Raw genomic sequence first — 22,563 nt, 5'->3', positions numbered from 1 at the left:
GGGCATCCGGCCGGCCTTTCCTTCTGGGCCCCCCCCCCCCACACACCCCGCCGGGTTCTCAGCGCCTCCTCCCCAGTCCCAGGGCGAGCGCAGCCAGCCCCCCCAACCCCCCCGCCTTTCATTCCCGTCCGCCCCACCTGGTGCAAAGCCACCCCGGAGGCCCCAGCGCCCCCAGAGAACATCACCAGCCCGAGCCCGCTGCCCTAGCTGGGCCTCGCCAAACGCCGGGGGCCCTGGGGATGAGGGCTCGAGGGAGGGAAGAGGTCCGGGACCCAGGGAGCCCAGGCCCGTGGCGGAGTCCGAGTGTGGGGTCTCGCTGCCCCGCCCTCCCCGCCCGCTCCTGGGTTCTTGTATCCACCCAGCCAGCCCCCACCCTCCAGTCCCCAGGCGCCAGCCCCCGGTCCCGCCCTCACCGCACCCCCCCACCCCTCCGTGCGTGCGGGTGCAGTGTCAGGAAAGGTGCAAAGCTGGGGCGTGGCTTCCAGCCGGTGCAGTGGGATTTAGCCTGGTGCGGGCAGTGGGGAGCGGGGAGCGGCGAGCGGACCCCTTGTGAAGTGCCGTGGGGTGTGCGGTGTGCAGGCTCGGGGGGCGGGGCGGGGCGGGGCGGGGCGGGGCGAAGCGGGGCGGGGCCAGGCTAGGCTAGGCCAGGCCAGGCCAGGCCAGGCCGCTTTGCCGGCCCGGGAGGAGCTGAGGGAGCAGTGGGCGGGGTGTGTTTGGCCCCAGGAGACGCGCTCCCCGGGGAGAGAGGGACACACGGAGGGAGGGGGGAGGGGCGGCGGGCGCCAAAGGAGAGGTCAAGGAGGCCAGAGGCAAAAGGCAAAAAAGGCAAAAGCCTACAGCACCCGGTATTCCCAGGCGGTCTCCCATCCAAGTACTAACCAGGCCCGACCCTGCTTAGCTTCCGAGATCAGACGAGATCGGGCGCGTTCAGGGTGGTATGGCCGTAGACGCCGGCGGCTGCCGCTGGGCGCCTCAAGAGCCTGCTCCACGCGTCCCAAGCCCAGCGGGTGCCGCGCTTCACCCATGCACGCGCCTGCCTGCCTACCTGCCTGCCTGCCTGCCTGGCTGCCGCCGCCCTCCGCCGCGGGCCCCGGGCGGGTGGCGGAGGCGGCGCAAGAGGACCCTGGCAAGGCGCTGTGGCGCAAGCCCCGGCCTTCACCGATCCCGGGACTCTTGCACGCTGCTCCCGGCTTGGCCCCACGCCCGCCTCCGCTTCCATCCCGCACCGCACCGCACCGCATCGCACCGCACCGCACCACGTCGGGCCGCTCACTGGGAAGAGGGTGGAAGCGAGCGTGGGGCATCCGGCCGGCCTTTCCTTCTGGGCCCCCCCCCCCCCCACACACCCCGCCGGGTTCTCAGCGCCTCCTCCCCAGTCCCAGGGCGAGCGCAGCCAGCCCCCCCAACCCCCCCGCCTTTCATTCCCGTCCGCCCCACCTGGTGCAAAGCCACCCCGGAGGCCCCAGCGCCCCCAGAGAACATCACCAGCCCGAGCCCGCTGCCCTAGCTGGGCCTCGCCAAACGCCGGGGGCCCTGGGGATGAGGGCTCGAGGGAGGGAAGAGGTCCGGGACCCAGGGAGCCCAGGCCCGTGGCGGAGTCCGAGTGTGGGGTCTCGCTGCCCCGCCCTCCCCGCCCGCTCCTGGGTTCTTGTATCCACCCAGCCAGCCCCCACCCTCCAGTCCCCAGGCGCCAGCCCCCGGTCCCGCCCTCACCGCACCCCCCCACCCCTCCGTGCGTGCGGGTGCAGTGTCAGGAAAGGTGCAAAGCTGGGGCGTGGCTTCCAGCCGGTGCAGTGGGATTTAGCCTGGTGCGGGCAGTGGGGAGCGGGGAGCGGCGAGCGGACCCCTTGTGAAGTGCCGTGGGGTGTGCGGTGTGCGGGCTCGGGGGGCGGGGCGGGGCGGGGCGGGGCGGGGCGAAGCGGGGCGGGGGCCAGGCTAGGCTAGGCCAGGCCAGGCCAGGCCAGGCCAGGCCGCTTTGCCGGCCCGGGAGGAGCTGAGGGAGCAGTGGGCGGGGTGTGTTTGGCCCCAGGAGACGCGCTCCCCGGGGAGAGAGGGACACACGGAGGGAGGGGGGAGGGGCGGCGGGCGCCAAAGGAGAGGTCAAGGAGGCCAGAGGCAAAAGGCAAAAAAGGCAAAAGCCTACAGCACCCGGTATTCCCAGGCGGTCTCCCATCCAAGTACTAACCAGGCCCGACCCTGCTTAGCTTCCGAGATCAGACGAGATCGGGCGCGTTCAGGGTGGTATGGCCGTAGACGCCGGCGGCTGCCGCTGGGCGCCTCAAGAGCCTGCTCCACGCGTCCCAAGCCCAGCGGGTGCCGCGCTTCACCCATGCACGCGCCTGCCTGCCTACCTGCCTGCCTGCCTGCCTGGCTGCCGCCGCCCTCCGCCGCGGGCCCCGGGCGGGTGGCGGAGGCGGCGCAAGAGGACCCTGGCAAGGCGCTGTGGCGCAAGCCCCGGCCTTCACCGATCCCGGGACTCTTGCACGCTGCTCCCGGCTTGGCCCCACGCCCGCCTCCGCTTCCATCCCGCACCGCACCGCACCGCATCGCACCGCACCGCACCACGTCGGGCCGCTCACTGGGAAGAGGGTGGAAGCGAGCGTGGGGCATCCGGCCGGCCTTTCCTTCTGGGCCCCCCCCCCCCCCACACACCCCGCCGGGTTCTCAGCGCCTCCTCCCCAGTCCCAGGGCGAGCGCAGCCAGCCCCCCCAACCCCCCCGCCTTTCATTCCCGTCCGCCCCACCTGGTGCAAAGCCACCCCGGAGGCCCCAGCGCCCCCAGAGAACATCACCAGCCCGAGCCCGCTGCCCTAGCTGGGCCTCGCCAAACGCCGGGGGCCCTGGGGATGAGGGCTCGAGGGAGGGAAGAGGTCCGGGACCCAGGGAGCCCAGGCCCGTGGCGGAGTCCGAGTGTGGGGTCTCGCTGCCCCGCCCTCCCCGCCCGCTCCTGGGTTCTTGTATCCACCCAGCCAGCCCCCACCCTCCAGTCCCCAGGCGCCAGCCCCCGGTCCCGCCCTCACCGCACCCCCCCACCCCTCCGTGCGTGCGGGTGCAGTGTCAGGAAAGGTGCAAAGCTGGGGCGTGGCTTCCAGCCGGTGCAGTGGGATTTAGCCTGGTGCGGGCAGTGGGGAGCGGGGAGCGGCGAGCGGACCCCTTGTGAAGTGCCGTGGGGTGTGCGGTGTGCGGGCTCGGGGGGCGGGGCGGGGCGGGGCGGGGCGGGGCGAAGCGGGGCGGGGCCAGGCTAGGCTAGGCCAGGCCAGGCCAGGCCAGGCCAGGCCGCTTTGCCGGCCCGGGAGGAGCTGAGGGAGCAGTGGGCGGGGTGTGTTTGGCCCCAGGAGACGCGCTCCCCGGGGAGAGAGGGACACACGGAGGGAGGGGGGAGGGGCGGCGGGCGCCAAAGGAGAGGTCAAGGAGGCCAGAGGCAAAAGGCAAAAAAGGCAAAAGCCTACAGCACCCGGTATTCCCAGGCGGTCTCCCATCCAAGTACTAACCAGGCCCGACCCTGCTTAGCTTCCGAGATCAGACGAGATCGGGCGCGTTCAGGGTGGTATGGCCGTAGACGCCGGCGGCTGCCGCTGGGCGCCTCAAGAGCCTGCTCCACGCGTCCCAAGCCCAGCGGGTGCCGCGCTTCACCCATGCACGCGCCTGCCTGCCTACCTGCCTGCCTGCCTGCCTGGCTGCCGCCGCCCTCCGCCGCGGGCCCCGGGCGGGTGGCGGAGGCGGCGCAAGAGGACCCTGGCAAGGCGCTGTGGCGCAAGCCCCGGCCTTCACCGATCCCGGGACTCTTGCACGCTGCTCCCGGCTTGGCCCCACGCCCGCCTCCGCTTCCATCCCGCACCGCACCGCACCGCATCGCACCGCACCGCACCACGTCGGGCCGCTCACTGGGAAGAGGGTGGAAGCGAGCGTGGGGCATCCGGCCGGCCTTTCCTTCTGGGCCCCCCCCCCCCCACACACCCCGCCGGGTTCTCAGCGCCTCCTCCCCAGTCCCAGGGCGAGCGCAGCCAGCCCCCCCAACCCCCCCGCCTTTCATTCCCGTCCGCCCCACCTGGTGCAAAGCCACCCCGGAGGCCCCAGCGCCCCCAGAGAACATCACCAGCCCGAGCCCGCTGCCCTAGCTGGGCCTCGCCAAACGCCGGGGGCCCTGGGGATGAGGGCTCGAGGGAGGGAAGAGGTCCGGGACCCAGGGAGCCCAGGCCCGTGGCGGAGTCCGAGTGTGGGGTCTCGCTGCCCCGCCCTCCCCGCCCGCTCCTGGGTTCTTGTATCCACCCAGCCAGCCCCCACCCTCCAGTCCCCAGGCGCCAGCCCCCGGTCCCGCCCTCACCGCACCCCCCCACCCCTCCGTGCGTGCGGGTGCAGTGTCAGGAAAGGTGCAAAGCTGGGGCGTGGCTTCCAGCCGGTGCAGTGGGATTTAGCCTGGTGCGGGCAGTGGGGAGCGGGGAGCGGCGAGCGGACCCCTTGTGAAGTGCCGTGGGGTGTGCGGTGTGCGGGCTCGGGGGGCGGGGCGGGGCGGGGCGGGGCGGGGCGAAGCGGGGCGGGGCCAGGCTAGGCTAGGCCAGGCCAGGCCAGGCCAGGCCAGGCCGCTTTGCCGGCCCGGGAGGAGCTGAGGGAGCAGTGGGCGGGGTGTGTTTGGCCCCAGGAGACGCGCTCCCCGGGGAGAGAGGGACACACGGAGGGAGGGGGGAGGGGCGGCGGGCGCCAAAGGAGAGGTCAAGGAGGCCAGAGGCAAAAGGCAAAAAAGGCAAAAGCCTACAGCACCCGGTATTCCCAGGCGGTCTCCCATCCAAGTACTAACCAGGCCCGACCCTGCTTAGCTTCCGAGATCAGACGAGATCGGGCGCGTTCAGGGTGGTATGGCCGTAGACGCCGGCGGCTGCCGCTGGGCGCCTCAAGAGCCTGCTCCACGCGTCCCAAGCCCAGCGGGTGCCGCGCTTCACCCATGCACGCGCCTGCCTGCCTACCTGCCTGCCTGCCTGCCTGGCTGCCGCCGCCCTCCGCCGCGGGCCCCGGGCGGGTGGCGGAGGCGGCGCAAGAGGACCCTGGCAAGGCGCTGTGGCGCAAGCCCCGGCCTTCACCGATCCCGGGACTCTTGCACGCTGCTCCCGGCTTGGCCCCACGCCCGCCTCCGCTTCCATCCCGCACCGCACCGCACCGCATCGCACCGCACCGCACCACGTCGGGCCGCTCACTGGGAAGAGGGTGGAAGCGAGCGTGGGGCATCCGGCCGGCCTTTCCTTCTGGGCCCCCCCCCCCCACACACCCCGCCGGGTTCTCAGCGCCTCCTCCCCAGTCCCAGGGCGAGCGCAGCCAGCCCCCCCAACCCCCCCGCCTTTCATTCCCGTCCGCCCCACCTGGTGCAAAGCCACCCCGGAGGCCCCAGCGCCCCCAGAGAACATCACCAGCCCGAGCCCGCTGCCCTAGCTGGGCCTCGCCAAACGCCGGGGGCCCTGGGGATGAGGGCTCGAGGGAGGGAAGAGGTCCGGGACCCAGGGAGCCCAGGCCCGTGGCGGAGTCCGAGTGTGGGGTCTCGCTGCCCCGCCCTCCCCGCCCGCTCCTGGGTTCTTGTATCCACCCAGCCAGCCCCCACCCTCCAGTCCCCAGGCGCCAGCCCCCGGTCCCGCCCTCACCGCACCCCCCCACCCCTCCGTGCGTGCGGGTGCAGTGTCAGGAAAGGTGCAAAGCTGGGGCGTGGCTTCCAGCCGGTGCAGTGGGATTTAGCCTGGTGCGGGCAGTGGGGAGCGGGGAGCGGCGAGCGGACCCCTTGTGAAGTGCCGTGGGGTGTGCGGTGTGCGGGCTCGGGGGGCGGGGCGGGGCGGGGCGGGGCGGGGCGAAGCGGGGCGGGGCCAGGCTAGGCTAGGCCAGGCCAGGCCAGGCCAGGCCAGGCCGCTTTGCCGGCCCGGGAGGAGCTGAGGGAGCAGTGGGCGGGGTGTGTTTGGCCCCAGGAGACGCGCTCCCCGGGGAGAGAGGGACACACGGAGGGAGGGGGGAGGGGCGGCGGGCGCCAAAGGAGAGGTCAAGGATGCCAGAGGCAAAAGGCAAAAAAGGCAAAAGCCTACAGCACCCGGTATTCCCAGGCGGTCTCCCATCCAAGTACTAACCAGGCCCGACCCTGCTTAGCTTCCGAGATCAGACGAGATCGGGCGCGTTCAGGGTGGTATGGCCGTAGACGCCGGCGGCTGCCGCTGGGCGCCTCAAGAGCCTGCTCCACGCGTCCCAAGCCCAGCGGGTGCCGCGCTTCACCCATGCACGCGCCTGCCTGCCTACCTGCCTGCCTGCCTGCCTGGCTGCCGCCGCCCTCCGCCGCGGGCCCCGGGCGGGTGGCGGAGGCGGCGCAAGAGGACCCTGGCAAGGCGCTGTGGCGCAAGCCCCGGCCTTCACCGATCCCGGGACTCTTGCACGCTGCTCCCGGCTTGGCCCCACGCCCGCCTCCGCTTCCATCCCGCACCGCACCGCACCGCATCGCACCGCACCGCACCACGTCGGGCCGCTCACTGGGAAGAGGGTGGAAGCGAGCGTGGGGCATCCGGCCGGCCTTTCCTTCTGGGCCCCCCCCCCCCCACACACCCCGCCGGGTTCTCAGCGCCTCCTCCCCAGTCCCAGGGCGAGCGCAGCCAGCCCCCCCAACCCCTCCGCCTTTCATTCCCGTCCGCCCCACCTGGTGCAAAGCCACCCCGGAGGCCCCAGCGCCCCCAGAGAACATCACCAGCCCGAGCCCGCTGCCCTAGCTGGGCCTCGCCAAACGCCGGGGGCCCTGGGGATGAGGGCTCGAGGGAGGGAAGAGGTCCGGGACCCAGGGAGCCCAGGCCCGTGGCGGAGTCCGAGTGTGGGGTCTCGCTGCCCCGCCCTCCCCGCCCGCTCCTGGGTTCTTGTATCCACCCAGCCAGCCCCCACCCTCCAGTCCCCAGGCGCCAGCCCCCGGTCCCGCCCTCACCGCACCCCCCCACCCCTCCGTGCGTGCGGGTGCAGTGTCAGGAAAGGTGCAAAGCTGGGGCGTGGCTTCCAGCCGGTGCAGTGGGATTTAGCCTGGTGCGGGCAGTGGGGAGCGGGGAGCGGCGAGCGGACCCCTTGTGAAGTGCCGTGGGGTGTGCGGTGTGCGGGCTCGGGGGGCGGGGCGGGGCGGGGCGGGGCGGGGCGAAGCGGGGCGGGGCCAGGCTAGGCTAGGCCAGGCCAGGCCAGGCCAGGCCAGGCCGCTTTGCCGGCCCGGGAGGAGCTGAGGGAGCAGTGGGCGGGGTGTGTTTGGCCCCAGGAGACGCGCTCCCCGGGGAGAGAGGGACACACGGAGGGAGGGGGGAGGGGCGGCGGGCGCCAAAGGAGAGGTCAAGGAGGCCAGAGGCAAAAGGCAAAAGGCAAAAGCCTACAGCACCCGGTATTCCCAGGCGGTCTCCCATCCAAGTACTAACCAGGCCCGACCCTGCTTAGCTTCCGAGATCAGACGAGATCGGGCGCGTTCAGGGTGGTATGGCCGTAGACGCCGGCGGCTGCCGCTGGGCGCCTCAAGAGCCTGCTCCACGCGTCCCAAGCCCAGCGGGTGCCGCGCTTCACCCATGCACGCGCCTGCCTGCCTACCTGCCTGCCTGCCTGCCTGGCTGCCGCCGCCCTCCGCCGCGGGCCCCGGGCGGGTGGCGGAGGCGGCGCAAGAGGACCCTGGCAAGGCGCTGTGGCGCAAGCCCCGGCCTTCACCGATCCCGGGACTCTTGCACGCTGCTCCCGGCTTGGCCCCACGCCCGCCTCCGCTTCCATCCCGCACCGCACCGCACCGCATCGCACCGCACCGCACCACGTCGGGCCGCTCACTGGGAAGAGGGTGGAAGCGAGCGTGGGGCATCCGGCCGGCCTTTCCTTCTGGGCCCCCCCCCCCCCCACACACCCCGCCGGGTTCTCAGCGCCTCCTCCCCAGTCCCAGGGCGAGCGCAGCCAGCCCCCCCAACCCCCCCGCCTTTCATTCCCGTCCGCCCCACCTGGTGCAAAGCCACCCCGGAGGCCCCAGCGCCCCCAGAGAACATCACCAGCCCGAGCCCGCTGCCCTAGCTGGGCCTCGCCAAACGCCGGGGGCCCTGGGGATGAGGGCTCGAGGGAGGGAAGAGGTCCGGGACCCAGGGAGCCCAGGCCCGTGGCGGAGTCCGAGTGTGGGGTCTCGCTGCCCCGCCCTCCCCGCCCGCTCCTGGGTTCTTGTATCCACCCAGCCAGCCCCCACCCTCCAGTCCCCAGGCGCCAGCCCCCGGTCCCGCCCTCACCGCACCCCCCCACCCCTCCGTGCGTGCGGGTGCAGTGTCAGGAAAGGTGCAAAGCTGGGGCGTGGCTTCCAGCCGGTGCAGTGGGATTTAGCCTGGTGCGGGCAGTGGGGAGCGGGGAGCGGCGAGCGGACCCCTTGTGAAGTGCCGTGGGGTGTGCGGTGTGCGGGCTCGGGGGGCGGGGCGGGGCGGGGCGGGGCGGGGCGAAGCGGGGCGGGGCCAGGCTAGGCTAGGCCAGGCCAGGCCAGGCCAGGCCAGGCCGCTTTGCCGGCCCGGGAGGAGCTGAGGGAGCAGTGGGCGGGGTGTGTTTGGCCCCAGGAGACGCGCTCCCCGGGGAGAGAGGGACACACGGAGGGAGGGGGGAGGGGCGGCGGGCGCCAAAGGAGAGGTCAAGGAGGCCAGAGGCAAAAGGCAAAAGGCAAAAGCCTACAGCACCCGGTATTCCCAGGCGGTCTCCCATCCAAGTACTAACCAGGCCCGACCCTGCTTAGCTTCCGAGATCAGACGAGATCGGGCGCGTTCAGGGTGGTATGGCCGTAGACGCCGGCGGCTGCCGCTGGGCGCCTCAAGAGCCTGCTCCACGCGTCCCAAGCCCAGCGGGTGCCGCGCTTCACCCATGCACGCGCCTGCCTGCCTACCTGCCTGCCTGCCTGCCTGGCTGCCGCCGCCCTCCGCCGCGGGCCCCGGGCGGGTGGCGGAGGCGGCGCAAGAGGACCCTGGCAAGGCGCTGTGGCGCAAGCCCCGGCCTTCACCGATCCCGGGACTCTTGCACGCTGCTCCCGGCTTGGCCCCACGCCCGCCTCCGCTTCCATCCCGCACCGCACCGCACCGCATCGCACCGCACCGCACCACGTCGGGCCGCTCACTGGGAAGAGGGTGGAAGCGAGCGTGGGGCATCCGGCCGGCCTTTCCTTCTGGGCCCCCCCCCCCCCCACACACCCCGCCGGGTTCTCAGCGCCTCCTCCCCAGTCCCAGGGCGAGCGCAGCCAGCCCCCCCAACCCCCCCGCCTTTCATTCCCGTCCGCCCCACCTGGTGCAAAGCCACCCCGGAGGCCCCAGCGCCCCCAGAGAACATCACCAGCCCGAGCCCGCTGCCCTAGCTGGGCCTCGCCAAACGCCGGGGGCCCTGGGGATGAGGGCTCGAGGGAGGGAAGAGGTCCGGGACCCAGGGAGCCCAGGCCCGTGGCGGAGTCCGAGTGTGGGGTCTCGCTGCCCCGCCCTCCCCGCCCGCTCCTGGGTTCTTGTATCCACCCAGCCAGCCCCCACCCTCCAGTCCCCAGGCGCCAGCCCCCGGTCCCGCCCTCACCGCACCCCCCCACCCCTCCGTGCGTGCGGGTGCAGTGTCAGGAAAGGTGCAAAGCTGGGGCGTGGCTTCCAGCCGGTGCAGTGGGATTTAGCCTGGTGCGGGCAGTGGGGAGCGGGGAGCGGCGAGCGGACCCCTTGTGAAGTGCCGTGGGGTGTGCGGTGTGCGGGCTCGGGGGGCGGGGCGGGGCGGGGCGGGGCGGGGCGAAGCGGGGCGGGGCCAGGCTAGGCTAGGCCAGGCCAGGCCAGGCCAGGCCAGGCCGCTTTGCCGGCCCGGGAGGAGCTGAGGGAGCAGTGGGCGGGGTGTGTTTGGCCCCAGGAGACGCGCTCCCCGGGGAGAGAGGGACACACGGAGGGAGGGGGGAGGGGCGGCGGGCGCCAAAGGAGAGGTCAAGGAGGCCAGAGGCAAAAGGCAAAAGGCAAAAGCCTACAGCACCCGGTATTCCCAGGCGGTCTCCCATCCAAGTACTAACCAGGCCCGACCCTGCTTAGCTTCCGAGATCAGACGAGATCGGGCGCGTTCAGGGTGGTATGGCCGTAGACGCCGGCGGCTGCCGCTGGGCGCCTCAAGAGCCTGCTCCACGCGTCCCAAGCCCAGCGGGTGCCGCGCTTCACCCATGCACGCGCCTGCCTGCCTACCTGCCTGCCTGCCTGCCTGGCTGCCGCCGCCCTCCGCCGCGGGCCCCGGGCGGGTGGCGGAGGCGGCGCAAGAGGACCCTGGCAAGGCGCTGTGGCGCAAGCCCCGGCCTTCACCGATCCCGGGACTCTTGCACGCTGCTCCCGGCTTGGCCCCACGCCCGCCTCCGCTTCCATCCCGCACCGCACCGCACCGCATCGCACCGCACCGCACCACGTCGGGCCGCTCACTGGGAAGAGGGTGGAAGCGAGCGTGGGGCATCCGGCCGGCCTTTCCTTCTGGGCCCCCCCCCCCCCCACACACCCCGCCGGGTTCTCAGCGCCTCCTCCCCAGTCCCAGGGCGAGCGCAGCCAGCCCCCCCAACCCCCCCGCCTTTCATTCCCGTCCGCCCCACCTGGTGCAAAGCCACCCCGGAGGCCCCAGCGCCCCCAGAGAACATCACCAGCCCGAGCCCGCTGCCCTAGCTGGGCCTCGCCAAACGCCGGGGGCCCTGGGGATGAGGGCTCGAGGGAGGGAAGAGGTCCGGGACCCAGGGAGCCCAGGCCCGTGGCGGAGTCCGAGTGTGGGGTCTCGCTGCCCCGCCCTCCCCGCCCGCTCCTGGGTTCTTGTATCCACCCAGCCAGCCCCCACCCTCCAGTCCCCAGGCGCCAGCCCCCGGTCCCGCCCTCACCGCACCCCCCCACCCCTCCGTGCGTGCGGGTGCAGTGTCAGGAAAGGTGCAAAGCTGGGGCGTGGCTTCCAGCCGGTGCAGTGGGATTTAGCCTGGTGCGGGCAGTGGGGAGCGGGGAGCGGCGAGCGGACCCCTTGTGAAGTGCCGTGGGGTGTGCGGTGTGCGGGCTCGGGGGGCGGGGCGGGGCGGGGCGGGGCGGGGCGAAGCGGGGCGGGGCCAGGCTAGGCTAGGCCAGGCCAGGCCAGGCCAGGCCAGGCCAGGCCGCTTTGCCGGCCCGGGAGGAGCTGAGGGAGCAGTGGGCGGGGTGTGTTTGGCCCCAGGAGACGCGCTCCCCGGGGAGAGAGGGACACACGGAGGGAGGGGGGAGGGGCGGCGGGCGCCAAAGGAGAGGTCAAGGAGGCCAGAGGCAAAAGGCAAAAGGCAAAAGCCTACAGCACCCGGTATTCCCAGGCGGTCTCCCATCCAAGTACTAACCAGGCCCGACCCTGCTTAGCTTCCGAGATCAGACGAGATCGGGCGCGTTCAGGGTGGTATGGCCGTAGACGCCGGCGGCTGCCGCTGGGCGCCTCAAGAGCCTGCTCCACGCGTCCCAAGCCCAGCGGGTGCCGCGCTTCACCCATGCACGCGCCTGCCTGCCTACCTGCCTGCCTGCCTGCCTGGCTGCCGCCGCCCTCCGCCGCGGGCCCCGGGCGGGTGGCGGAGGCGGCGCAAGAGGACCCTGGCAAGGCGCTGTGGCGCAAGCCCCGGCCTTCACCGATCCCGGGACTCTTGCACGCTGCTCCCGGCTTGGCCCCACGCCCGCCTCCGCTTCCATCCCGCACCGCACCGCACCGCATCGCACCGCACCGCACCACGTCGGGCCGCTCACTGGGAAGAGGGTGGAAGCGAGCGTGGGGCATCCGGCCGGCCTTTCCTTCTGGGCCCCCCCCCCCCCCACACACCCCGCCGGGTTCTCAGCGCCTCCTCCCCAGTCCCAGGGCGAGCGCAGCCAGCCCCCCCAACCCCCCCGCCTTTCATTCCCGTCCGCCCCACCTGGTGCAAAGCCACCCCGGAGGCCCCAGCGCCCCCAGAGAACATCACCAGCCCGAGCCCGCTGCCCTAGCTGGGCCTCGCCAAACGCCGGGGGCCCTGGGGATGAGGGCTCGAGGGAGGGAAGAGGTCCGGGACCCAGGGAGCCCAGGCCCGTGGCGGAGTCCGAGTGTGGGGTCTCGCTGCCCCGCCCTCCCCGCCCGCTCCTGGGTTCTTGTATCCACCCAGCCAGCCCCCACCCTCCAGTCCCCAGGCGCCAGCCCCCGGTCCCGCCCTCACCGCACCCCCCCACCCCTCCGTGCGTGCGGGTGCAGTGTCAGGAAAGGTGCAAAGCTGGGGCGTGGCTTCCAGCCGGTGCAGTGGGATTTAGCCTGGTGCGGGCAGTGGGGAGCGGGGAGCGGCGAGCGGACCCCTTGTGAAGTGCCGTGGGGTGTGCGGTGTGCGGGCTCGGGGGGCGGGGCGGGGCGGGGCGGGGCGGGGCGAAGCGGGGCGGGGCCAGGCTAGGCTAGGCCAGGCCAGGCCAGGCCAGGCCAGGCCGCTTTGCCGGCCCGGGAGGAGCTGAGGGAGCAGTGGGCGGGGTGTGTTTGGCCCCAGGAGACGCGCTCCCCGGGGAGAGAGGGACACACGGAGGGAGGGGGGAGGGGCGGCGGGCGCCAAAGGAGAGGTCAAGGAGGCCAGAGGCAAAAGGCAAAAGGCAAAAGCCTACAGCACCCGGTATTCCCAGGCGGTCTCCCATCCAAGTACTAACCAGGCCCGACCCTGCTTAGCTTCCGAGATCAGACGAGATCGGGCGCGTTCAGGGTGGTATGGCCGTAGACGCCGGCGGCTGCCGCTGGGCGCCTCAAGAGCCTGCTCCACGCGTCCCAAGCCCAGCGGGTGCCGCGCTTCACCCATGCACGCGCCTGCCTGCCTACCTGCCTGCCTGCCTGCCTGGCTGCCGCCGCCCTCCGCCGCGGGCCCCGGGCGGGTGGCGGAGGCGGCGCAAGAGGACCCTGGCAAGGCGCTGTGGCGCAAGCCCCGGCCTTCACCGATCCCGGGACTCTTGCACGCTGCTCCCGGCTTGGCCCCACGCCCGCCTCCGCTTCCATCCCGCACCGCACCGCACCGCATCGCACCGCACCGCACCACGTCGGGCCGCTCACTGGGAAGAGGGTGGAAGCGAGCGTGGGGCATCCGGCCGGCCTTTCCTTCTGGGCCCCCCCCCCCCCACACACCCCGCCGGGTTCTCAGCGCCTCCTCCCCAGTCCCAGGGCGAGCGCAGCCAGCCCCCCCAACCCCCCCGCCTTTCATTCCCGTCCGCCCCACCTGGTGCAAAGCCACCCCGGAGGCCCCAGCGCCCCCAGAGAACATCACCAGCCCGAGCCCGCTGCCCTAGCTGGGCCTCGCCAAACGCCGGGGGCCCTGGGGATGAGGGCTCGAGGGAGGGAAGAGGTCCGGGACCCAGGGAGCCCAGGCCCGTGGCGGAGTCCGAGTGTGGGGTCTCGCTGCCCCGCCCTCCCCGCCCGCTCCTGGGTTCTTGTATCCACCCAGCCAGCCCCCACCCTCCAGTCCCCAGGCGCCAGCCCCCGGTCCCGCCCTCACCGCACCCCCCCACCCCTCCGTGCGTGCGGGTGCAGTGTCAGGAAAGGTGCAAAGCTGGGGCGTGGCTTCCAGCCGGTGCAGTGGGATTTAGCCTGGTGCGGGCAGTGGGGAGCGGGGAGCGGCGAGCGGACCCCTTGTGAAGTGCCGTGGGGTGTGCGGTGTGCGGGCTCGGGGGGCGGGGCGGGGCGGGGCGGGGCGGGGCGAAGCGGGGCGGGGCCAGGCTAGGCTAGGCCAGGCCAGGCCAGGCCAGGCCAGGCCGCTTTGCCGGCCCGGGAGGAGCTGAGGGAGCAGTGGGCGGGGTGTGTTTGGCCCCAGGAGACGCGCTCCCCGGGGAGAGAGGGACACACGGAGGGAGGGGGGAGGGGCGGCGGGCGCCAAAGGAGAGGTCAAGGAGGCCAGAGGCAAAAGGCAAAAGGCAAAAGCCTACAGCACCCGGTATTCCCAGGCGGTCTCCCATCCAAGTACTAACCAGGCCCGACCCTGCTTAGCTTCCGAGATCAGACGAGATCGGGCGCGTTCAGGGTGGTATGGCCGTAGACGCCGGCGGCTGCCGCTGGGCGCCTCAAGAGCCTGCTCCACGCGTCCCAAGCCCAGCGGGTGCCGCGCTTCACCCATGCACGCGCCTGCCTGCCTACCTGCCTGCCTGCCTGCCTGGCTGCCGCCGCCCTCCGCCGCGGGCCCCGGGCGGGTGGCGGAGGCGGCGCAAGAGGACCCTGGCAAGGCGCTGTGGCGCAAGCCCCGGCCTTCACCGATCCCGGGACTCTTGCACGCTGCTCCCGGCTTGGCCCCACGCCCGCCTCCGCTTCCATCCCGCACCGCACCGCACCGCATCGCACCGCACCGCACCACGTCGGGCCGCTCACTGGGAAGAGGGTGGAAGCGAGCGTGGGGCATCCGGCCGGCCTTTCCTTCTGGGCCCCCCCCCCCCCCACACACCCCGCCGGGTTCTCAGCGCCTCCTCCCCAGTCCCAGGGCGAGCGCAGCCAGCCCCCCCAACCCCCCCGCCTTTCATTCCCGTCCGCCCCACCTGGTGCAAAGCCACCCCGGAGGCCCCAGCGCCCCCAGAGAACATCACCAGCCCGAGCCCGCTGCCCTAGCTGGGCCTCGCCAAACGCCGGGGGCCCTGGGGATGAGGGCTCGAGGGAGGGAAGAGGTCCGGGACCCAGGGAGCCCAGGCCCGTGGCGGAGTCCGAGTGTGGGGTCTCGCTGCCCCGCCCTCCCCGCCCGCTCCTGGGTTCTTGTATCCACCCAGCCAGCCCCCACCCTCCAGTCCCCAGGCGCCAGCCCCCGGTCCCGCCCTCACCGCACCCCCCCACCCCTCCGTGCGTGCGGGTGCAGTGTCAGGAAAGGTGCAAAGCTGGGGCGTGGCTTCCAGCCGGTGCAGTGGGATTTAGCCTGGTGCGGGCAGTGGGGAGCGGGGAGCGGCGAGCGGACCCCTTGTGAAGTGCCGTGGGGTGTGCGGTGTGCGGGCTCGGGGGGCGGGGCGGGGCGGGGCGGGGCGGGGCGAAGCGGGGCGGGGCCAGGCTAGGCTAGGCCAGGCCAGGCCAGGCCAGGCCAGGCCGCTTTGCCGGCCCGGGAGGAGCTGAGGGAGCAGTGGGCGGGGTGTGTTTGGCCCCAGGAGACGCGCTCCCCGGGGAGAGAGGGACACACGGAGGGAGGGGGGAGGGGCGGCGGGCGCCAAAGGAGAGGTCAAGGAGGCCAGAGGCAAAAGGCAAAAGGCAAAAGCCTACAGCACCCGGTATTCCCAGGCGGTCTCCCATCCAAGTACTAACCAGGCCCGACCCTGCTTAGCTTCCGAGATCAGACGAGATCGGGCGCGTTCAGGGTGGTATGGCCGTAGACGCCGGCGGCTGCCGCTGGGCGCCTCAAGAGCCTGCTCCACGCGTCCCAAGCCCAGCGGGTGCCGCGCTTCACCCATGCACGCGCCTGCCTGCCTACCTGCCTGCCTGCCTGCCTGGCTGCCGCCGCCCTCCGCCGCGGGCCCCGGGCGGGTGGCGGAGGCGGCGCAAGAGGACCCTGGCAAGGCGCTGTGGCGCAAGCCCCGGCCTTCACCGATCCCGGGACTCTTGCACGCTGCTCCCGGCTTGGCCCCACGCCCGCCTCCGCTTCCATCCCGCACCGCACCGCACCGCATCGCACCGCACCGCACCACGTCGGGCCGCTCACTGGGAAGAGGGTGGAAGCGAGCGTGGGGCATCCGGCCGGCCTTTCCTTCTGGGCCCCCCCCCCCCCACACCCCGCCGGGTTCTCAGCGCCTCCTCCCCAGTCCCAGGGCGAGCGCAGCCAGCCCCCCCAACCCCCCCGCCTTTCATTCCCGTCCGCCCCACCTGGTGCAAAGCCACCCCGGAGGCCCCAGCGCCCCCAGAGAACATCACCAGCCCGAGCCCGCTGCCCTAGCTGGGCCTCGCCAAACGCCGGGGGCCCTGGGGATGAGGGCTCGAGGGAGGGAAGAGGTCCGGGACCCAGGGAGCCCAGGCCCGTGGCGGAGTCCGAGTGTGGGGTCTCGCTGCCCCGCCCTCCCCGCCCGCTCCTGGGTTCTTGTATCCACCCAGCCAGCCCCCACCCTCCAGTCCCCAGGCGCCAGCCCCCGGTCCCGCCCTCACCGCACCCCCCCACCCCTCCGTGCGTGCGGGTGCAGTGTCAGGAAAGGTGCAAAGCTGGGGCGTGGCTTCCAGCCGGTGCAGTGGGATTTAGCCTGGTGCGGGCAGTGGGGAGCGGGGAGCGGCGAGCGGACCCCTTGTGAAGTGCCGTGGGGTGTGCGGTGTGCGGGCTCGGGGGGCGGGGCGGGGCGGGGCGGGGCGGGGCGAAGCGGGGCGGGGCCAGGCTAGGCTAGGCCAGGCCAGGCCAGGCCAGGCCAGGCCGCTTTGCCGGCCCGGGAGGAGCTGAGGGAGCAGTGGGCGGGGTGTGTTTGGCCCCAGGAGACGCGCTCCCCGGGGAGAGAGGGACACACGGAGGGAGGGGGGAGGGGCGGCGGGCGCCAAAGGAGAGGTCAAGGAGGCCAGAGGCAAAAGGCAAAAGGCAAAAGCCTACAGCACCCGGTATTCCCAGGCGGTCTCCCATCCAAGTACTAACCAGGCCCGACCCTGCTTAGCTTCCGAGATCAGACGAGATCGGGCGCGTTCAGGGTGGTATGGCCGTAGACGCCGGCGGCTGCCGCTGGGCGCCTCAAGAGCCTGCTCCACGCGTCCCAAGCCCAGCGGGTGCCGCGCTTCACCCATGCACGCGCCTGCCTGCCTACCTGCCTGCCTGCCTGCCTGGCTGCCGCCGCCCTCCGCCGCGGGCCCCGGGCGGGTGGCGGAGGCGGCGCAAGAGGACCCTGGCAAGGCGCTGTGGCGCAAGCCCCGGCCTTCACCGATCCCGGGACTCTTGCACGCTGCTCCCGGCTTGGCCCCACGCCCGCCTCCGCTTCCATCCCGCACCGCACCGCACCGCATCGCACCGCACCGCACCACGTCGGGCCGCTCACTGGGAAGAGGGTGGAAGCGAGCGTGGGGCATCCGGCCGGCCTTTCCTTCTGGGCCCCCCCCCCCCCCGCCGGGTTCACAGTGCTTCCTCCCCCGTCCCGCTGGGCGCCTCAAGAGCCTGCTCCACCCGTCCCAAGCCCAGCGGTTGCAGCGTTTCTCCCATGCACCTGTCTGCCTGCCTGCCTGCCTGCCTGCCTGGCTGCCGCCGCGGTCTGCCTTGGGCCCTGGGCGTGTGGGGATGGTCGCCCAAGTAGACCCTGGCAACGCGCTGTGGCACAAGCCCCGGCGTTCTCCAATCCCGGGACTCTTGCAGGCTGCTCGCGGCCTGGCCCCACGCCCGCCTCAGCTTCCATCCGCACCGCACCGCACTGCACCTCGCAGCCCCGCACCACACCGCCCCTCACCACACCACACCCCGGGGTGCTCACTGGGAAGAAGGTGAAAGTGAGGGTGGGCCATCTGGCAGGCTCTGCCTTCTGGGCCCGCTCTGCCGTGTTCTCAGTGCCTCCTCCCCAGCCCTATGGCTCTTGCAGCCAGCCTCCTGGCTTTTCTGTCTTGTCTGCACCACCTTGTCAACCCCTTCCGGGAGCCCCAGTGCTCCCAGAGAATATCACCAGTCCCAGCCAGCTCCGTTTGCGGAGACCCTTGCTCGCCTCCCACCCCACCCACGCACACCACGTCCTGGTTCAGGAGAATAGATGTATTCCCAGATAGGTAGACAGATAGTTCAAGGACCGAGAGACACCCTTTCAAGGTGATTGACAGAGAAAGGAACACGTTGGGAGAAGAGACAGGCAGATAGGGAGAGTCAGAATAAGAGGGACAAGGGGAGGGGGGTGTGGAGAGGGAGATGGAAAGGGTGAGGGTGACAGAGATGGCGTCGGAGAGGGAGTGGGAGCGGTATTGAAGCAGCGACCTCTGGATTATCCAACACAGAGACCCCCCACACTCTAGGAACCACACACAAAGAGGCTGTGTTGGAGAGACAGCTACCCCCTCGGGAGGGTCATGGTGCTGGGGCGGGTCTAGGCCAAGTGGCAGTGGCTTGAAGCTGACTTATGACTCCTTGGATCCCAAGGGCCTGCAGCCTAGGCCTCAGGAGGCCCGTCTGATCCCTCCTCCCATTCCTGTCAGGCCCAGGTATGAGATGTGTGTGTGTTTGGGTGGAGGTGGGGGTGGGGGTGGTGGTAATGTGTGTGTGTGTGTGTGTGTGTGTGTGTGCGCGCGCGCGCGTGCGCACGTGGGTCTATGCGTGTGTTGGTGGGTGGGAGCACTCCCTTGAGAGTAATTCCTTCAAGTGATTCTCCCCGTTTCTCCTGGCTCTTCTGGCCTTTGGGCGCAGCCTCGCCTTGGCCTGTGCGGTCAGAACGAGAGTGAGGACCTGCATGCCATGCCAACGGCGCCTCTGGGCCCGGGGTGGTGGGCCTTCTGGTGTCCTGAGCTCGTGTCGGAATGGGGAAGACTTGGCCTCATCAGGGACAAAGGGCACTCATCATCAGATCAATAGTAGCATCCTTTAGGAGCTCTACTGTATTTTATAAACATATACACCATCTATACTTGCCTCCATTAGATGCATATGACACCACCTCCTCCTTCAAGATGTAGGGTCTGTCCCTTTTTCCACCCTACTAAATCTGGTCTGGCTTAGGATTGTTGTGACCAGTAGAGAATGGTAGTGTTATGCCCCGAATTCGTGATCCCCAAAGACCACCAGGGAGCCGAGTCCGATGCAGAAGCAAAGAGCCTTTATTCGAGCTAGCTCGAGCTCAATCTCCTACCTGCTTCGACGCAGCGGTGACATACTGGAGAGAAAGAGAGAGGTTCAAAAGCACAAAGGTTTTATAGGGATCATGGCCTTAGCCGATTGGCTGGGGAAGGGTCGTGGACTCAGCCGATTGGCGGCCAAAGTGTGGTCCCAATCAGCAATTATCAGAGTCCCTTGGAACTTGTTAAAAATGCAAATGTTGGGCCCGGTGGTCACAGACCTACGGAATCTGAACCTCTGGGAGTGGGGCTCAGCAATCTGTGTTTGAACAAGTCTTCCAGGAGATTCTGATGCACCTGAAGTTTAAGAACCACTGTGTCTGAGGATCTCTGACATGTTTGGCCTCAGTGTATACAGAACGTTTCTCACTGGTCCCCTATTAACCATTGGCTGTCAGCCTTGCTGTGCTGTAGAAATACCTAGCATCAAACACCATCCCCAGAGACTCTGATGAATTGGTTTGGGGAGGGGTAAAATGCTCCCAGGTCATTCTAAGCCTGGACAGGGTTGAGGGCTCCCGCCTCTGGCCCCCACCTGAGAGAAGCCCTCCCTCTTCTACTCACCCTTTCCATGCCTCTCACACTCCCCTTCCTCCCACCTCAGACTTGGGAAGAATGCCTCAATCGGTAGCCTGCTTTCTTAGAACACGTAAGTTACTTAAGGGGAGGAGGCGTGTTCTGAGGGTTGAGCAGGAACTTCTTTCTGCGGCCATGTCGGGGACACGGTCACTAGTCGGCCGGCCTAGCTCTGCTCTTTCAGTCGCCGTGACGCTTAGGCAATTCTGGGCCTGCCTTTTAAGAGGCCTGGATGTTTTTGATTTCTCTCTCAGCGGCCTTGCTCCGATTTTTGCTGCCGCTGGGAATCCAGACTGTGCTCGTGAGAACGGGGAGCCCCACAGAGAGGTCTCGTTCACGCTCTGTGGTCAAATGGCCAGCCAGCTCCCAGCTGGCCGGCAGCAGCCCCTGCTGCCTTTACGTGAGGGAGACATCTAGGATGCCCAGTCAGCTGAGCCTTAAGAGGACAGCTGTTTCATTTGATGGCATTTGATGGCCATTTGGTGGCAGCAGCTGTAGAAACTCTAAGTCTTTACCACCCAGATGAACCCAGAGAATGCGCAGAATTATGAGAGATAATAATAATAAATTGCTTTAAACCACCAAGTTTTGCGAGTGTTTGTTTCACGACCATCTTACATCAGACTGATTCTATAATTGTTTCTTTAAACCATATGTGACCTCAAAATAGATTATGAGTCCCTTCCGGGCCTCAATGATACCCATCGTTGTTGGTTCTTGTACTTGAGTTCAGTGCAGTAGGTGGCATATTCATTCCACCAGAAATGCTTATCGAGGGGCACCTGGGCTTCTCAGTGGGTTGAGTGTCTGACTTCGTCTCAGGCCACGGTGTCGCCTGCCATCAGTGAGTTGGACTCCCGAATTCAGCTCGCTGCCGTAAGGGCAGCGCCTGCCTGAGATCCTCTGTCCCCCCATCCCCCTGTATGCTTTCAAAGAAACATTAAAGAAAAAAAGTGCTTCTTGAGCCGGTACTATTGTTAGACTACGCAGTTGTACGATGCCTGGAGGCCGGCAGAAGAGGAAGTTCTGGCCAGCTATCAGGAAAATCAGAATCGGAAGCCATTCCTGGCAGTACTCTAAAACAAAGCCACAAGAGGCTGGATCAGACCGGACAGGCCCAAGATGGTGTGTGCCATAACAGAAAACCCTTGACCAAATAGGGAAGAAAAGGCACAAAACCCTGCTTCCAAGAAGTCTAGTTCCCAAGTAGTGAATATTTTACCCTTTGTCGATAAAACAGAGAAACCCGAACCCCAGGGCACACAGCTCTCTCTCACTCTCTCTCTCTCTCTCTCTCTCTCTCTCAGTACCCAGTCTCACATCTAAAGGGTATACTTTCACTTTCATAAACTTTGCTATTTGTACCACTCATCCACCGTGTTGGACCTCTCCTGGAATTCTTTTTTGTGAGGAGACCAAAAGCCTTCAGCGACATCTCTGGATTGGGCTAGGTTGAGGCCTCAGGGCCCGCGGTCTTCCCGGTTTATGCAGCCGCGTTATGTGTCAGGCTTCGGCGAGGTATTATCGTGTCGACTATGTTCCTTAAAGTCCCTGATGTACCAGCGGGCACGGACACTCACCCAATGAGGAAAGCACGAAGGAGGACACGTCAAGTCACAGGAAGGGTTGTCCATGCGCTACTTTTTGAGCCTCTACTACGTGCCCGGCACTGGACTGCCAACTCAGTGACCTCTCACCGTGCGATGAAACTCGGCTTCTTACGCGGCGCACAGAGCAGAATGTAAGAGCAGCCACACAACACCCTGGGAAGGGTGTAGGAAGTTCACGAACCGGTCTCAAAGTCGTCTGTGGGGGTGCAGTTGAGAGAAGGCCTTGGTCTGGGTCATCTCTTGGCACTTACCGCTCACGATGCCCACGTAGTGAAGGATCTCAGTTCTGTATGGAGATTAATCGGGGGGCGGTCGCCCGTTGGAAGTGGTCAGACATAGAGAGGTGTGTCTGAAGAGCCCGACAGTTTGCTGTGAAAATCTTCCCCTTTTTAAAGGGATTTCAGCTGTTTGGGGCCCCTGTAGACCTCCTCTGGTTTTGCTTCTTATCAGTTCTGGGGTGTCAGCGGATGCTGCCGGCGGCAGTACCTTAAACTGTTTGTGTCGCTGCTTGACACAGGCCCCTGCTCGACGTGACACACTCCATTTTGCTCTCTACAGGTGACGTGGGGCCTATGCGCAATTTTGTGACTCCAGTGTGGACCGGTTGTCTTGTTTTCAACCCTTCGTTTAGAGACCACAGTAAAGGCTCTTGTCTATGCTTCCTCCCTCTCTCTTTGCCTCCTGACCTCTGCTGGTGCTTTCCTATGTGGCCCCCTCATGGCACGGCCCCTCCTCTTGGGTTCTGTAAGAAACAAATTATATTTTCAATGGCAGTCATCCCCTGAGCTGTTGGCCCCTGATCTGATCTGTCGATTTCAGAAAACTGAAATTTTCTATTCATACACTATGTTTTAGGGGCGCCTCGGGGGCTTAGTCAGTGAAGCGTCAGACTCTTGGTTTTGGTTCAGGTCATGGTCTCGTGGTTGGTGGGACTGAGCACCGCGCTGGGCTCTGTGCTGACAGCCCGGAGCCTGCTTGGGATTTCTCTCTCTCTCTCTCTCTCTCTCTCTCTCTGCCCTTCCTCCCACCTCATGCTTTCTCTCTTTCTCTGTCTCTCAAAAAAATAAATGAATAAACATTAAAAAATTTATATATATATATATATATAGAGAGAGAGAGAGAGAGAGAGAGAGAGAGACATACATACTATATTTGAAAACAGCCCTGAATGACAAGACACTTCCCAGGCACTTTGAAGAGTGAACAAGAGTGAACAAATAAAGGATGGATGAACACTGCACTTTCCAAACAACAGGCCAGGATGGAGTCACTTATATGAAACCCCGAAAGACTCATCGCCACAAGACTTATCATCTTAAACCCAACTTCAGTTTCAGCCTCTCTCCCAGGAGTGGAATTTTGAACCAACCACATGGGCTGGAATTCTCCAGATCAGCACTAGAGAGGTAATCTGCAGGATGAGACCTCCCTGATCTTTCCCCTGAGGGAAGGTGACCTTGCCTCAAAGAATCCTTTCTTTTCTTTTGCTGATAACCAATTGTTCTACCTCAGTTCTGCCTATAAAAGGCTTCCCTGTGGTGCAGTTTCCTTGTCTTTGTCAGATGGCATGCTGTCCACTTGGTGAGTCGTTGACTAAAACTAACTAGACTTTTATTTTTGTAATGTTTCTTTATTTTGGAGTGAGAGAGAAATGTAGAATCTGAAGCAGGTTCCAAGCTCTGAGCTGTCCACACAGA

At 68.1% G+C, this 22,563-nt stretch overlaps 13 non-coding genes across 13 annotated transcripts; all 13 read right to left on the bottom strand.

Moving 5' to 3' along the window:
- Positions 1-830: 830 nt before the first annotated feature.
- On the bottom strand, positions 831-949 carry LOC125148459 (5S ribosomal RNA). The gene has a single exon (XR_007145555.1). It is a non-coding gene; the product is annotated as a 5S ribosomal RNA (ribosomal RNA).
- A 1,187-nt stretch (positions 950-2,136) lies between these two features.
- Positions 2,137-2,255, bottom strand: LOC125148458 (5S ribosomal RNA). Its single transcript, XR_007145554.1, has one exon. It is a non-coding gene; the product is annotated as a 5S ribosomal RNA (ribosomal RNA).
- A 1,186-nt stretch (positions 2,256-3,441) lies between these two features.
- On the bottom strand, positions 3,442-3,560 carry LOC125148457 (5S ribosomal RNA). Its single transcript, XR_007145553.1, has one exon. It is a non-coding gene; the product is annotated as a 5S ribosomal RNA (ribosomal RNA).
- A 1,185-nt stretch (positions 3,561-4,745) lies between these two features.
- Positions 4,746-4,864, bottom strand: LOC125148456 (5S ribosomal RNA). Its single transcript, XR_007145552.1, has one exon. It is a non-coding gene; the product is annotated as a 5S ribosomal RNA (ribosomal RNA).
- Positions 4,865-6,048: 1,184 nt separating this feature from the next.
- LOC125148455 (5S ribosomal RNA) lies at positions 6,049-6,167 on the bottom strand. The gene has a single exon (XR_007145551.1). It is a non-coding gene; the product is annotated as a 5S ribosomal RNA (ribosomal RNA).
- A 1,183-nt stretch (positions 6,168-7,350) lies between these two features.
- LOC125148453 (5S ribosomal RNA) lies at positions 7,351-7,469 on the bottom strand. The gene has a single exon (XR_007145550.1). It is a non-coding gene; the product is annotated as a 5S ribosomal RNA (ribosomal RNA).
- A 1,184-nt stretch (positions 7,470-8,653) lies between these two features.
- On the bottom strand, positions 8,654-8,772 carry LOC125148452 (5S ribosomal RNA). The gene has a single exon (XR_007145549.1). It is a non-coding gene; the product is annotated as a 5S ribosomal RNA (ribosomal RNA).
- A 1,184-nt stretch (positions 8,773-9,956) lies between these two features.
- On the bottom strand, positions 9,957-10,075 carry LOC125148451 (5S ribosomal RNA). The gene has a single exon (XR_007145548.1). It is a non-coding gene; the product is annotated as a 5S ribosomal RNA (ribosomal RNA).
- A 1,189-nt stretch (positions 10,076-11,264) lies between these two features.
- On the bottom strand, positions 11,265-11,383 carry LOC125148564 (5S ribosomal RNA). Its single transcript, XR_007145639.1, has one exon. It is a non-coding gene; the product is annotated as a 5S ribosomal RNA (ribosomal RNA).
- Positions 11,384-12,567: 1,184 nt separating this feature from the next.
- Positions 12,568-12,686, bottom strand: LOC125148557 (5S ribosomal RNA). Its single transcript, XR_007145635.1, has one exon. It is a non-coding gene; the product is annotated as a 5S ribosomal RNA (ribosomal RNA).
- A 1,183-nt stretch (positions 12,687-13,869) lies between these two features.
- On the bottom strand, positions 13,870-13,988 carry LOC125148546 (5S ribosomal RNA). Its single transcript, XR_007145624.1, has one exon. It is a non-coding gene; the product is annotated as a 5S ribosomal RNA (ribosomal RNA).
- Positions 13,989-15,172: 1,184 nt separating this feature from the next.
- On the bottom strand, positions 15,173-15,291 carry LOC125148462 (5S ribosomal RNA). The gene has a single exon (XR_007145558.1). It is a non-coding gene; the product is annotated as a 5S ribosomal RNA (ribosomal RNA).
- A 1,181-nt stretch (positions 15,292-16,472) lies between these two features.
- LOC125148450 (5S ribosomal RNA) lies at positions 16,473-16,591 on the bottom strand. Its single transcript, XR_007145547.1, has one exon. It is a non-coding gene; the product is annotated as a 5S ribosomal RNA (ribosomal RNA).
- Positions 16,592-22,563: the final 5,972 nt, after the last annotated feature.

This window comes from Prionailurus viverrinus, chromosome D2 (genome assembly GCF_022837055.1).
Source record: "Prionailurus viverrinus isolate Anna chromosome D2, UM_Priviv_1.0, whole genome shotgun sequence".
NCBI lineage: Eukaryota > Metazoa > Chordata > Mammalia > Carnivora > Felidae > Prionailurus > Prionailurus viverrinus.
The sequence above is the reverse complement of the archived record's forward strand: the minus strand, read 5'-3'. Positions and strand labels throughout refer to the sequence as shown.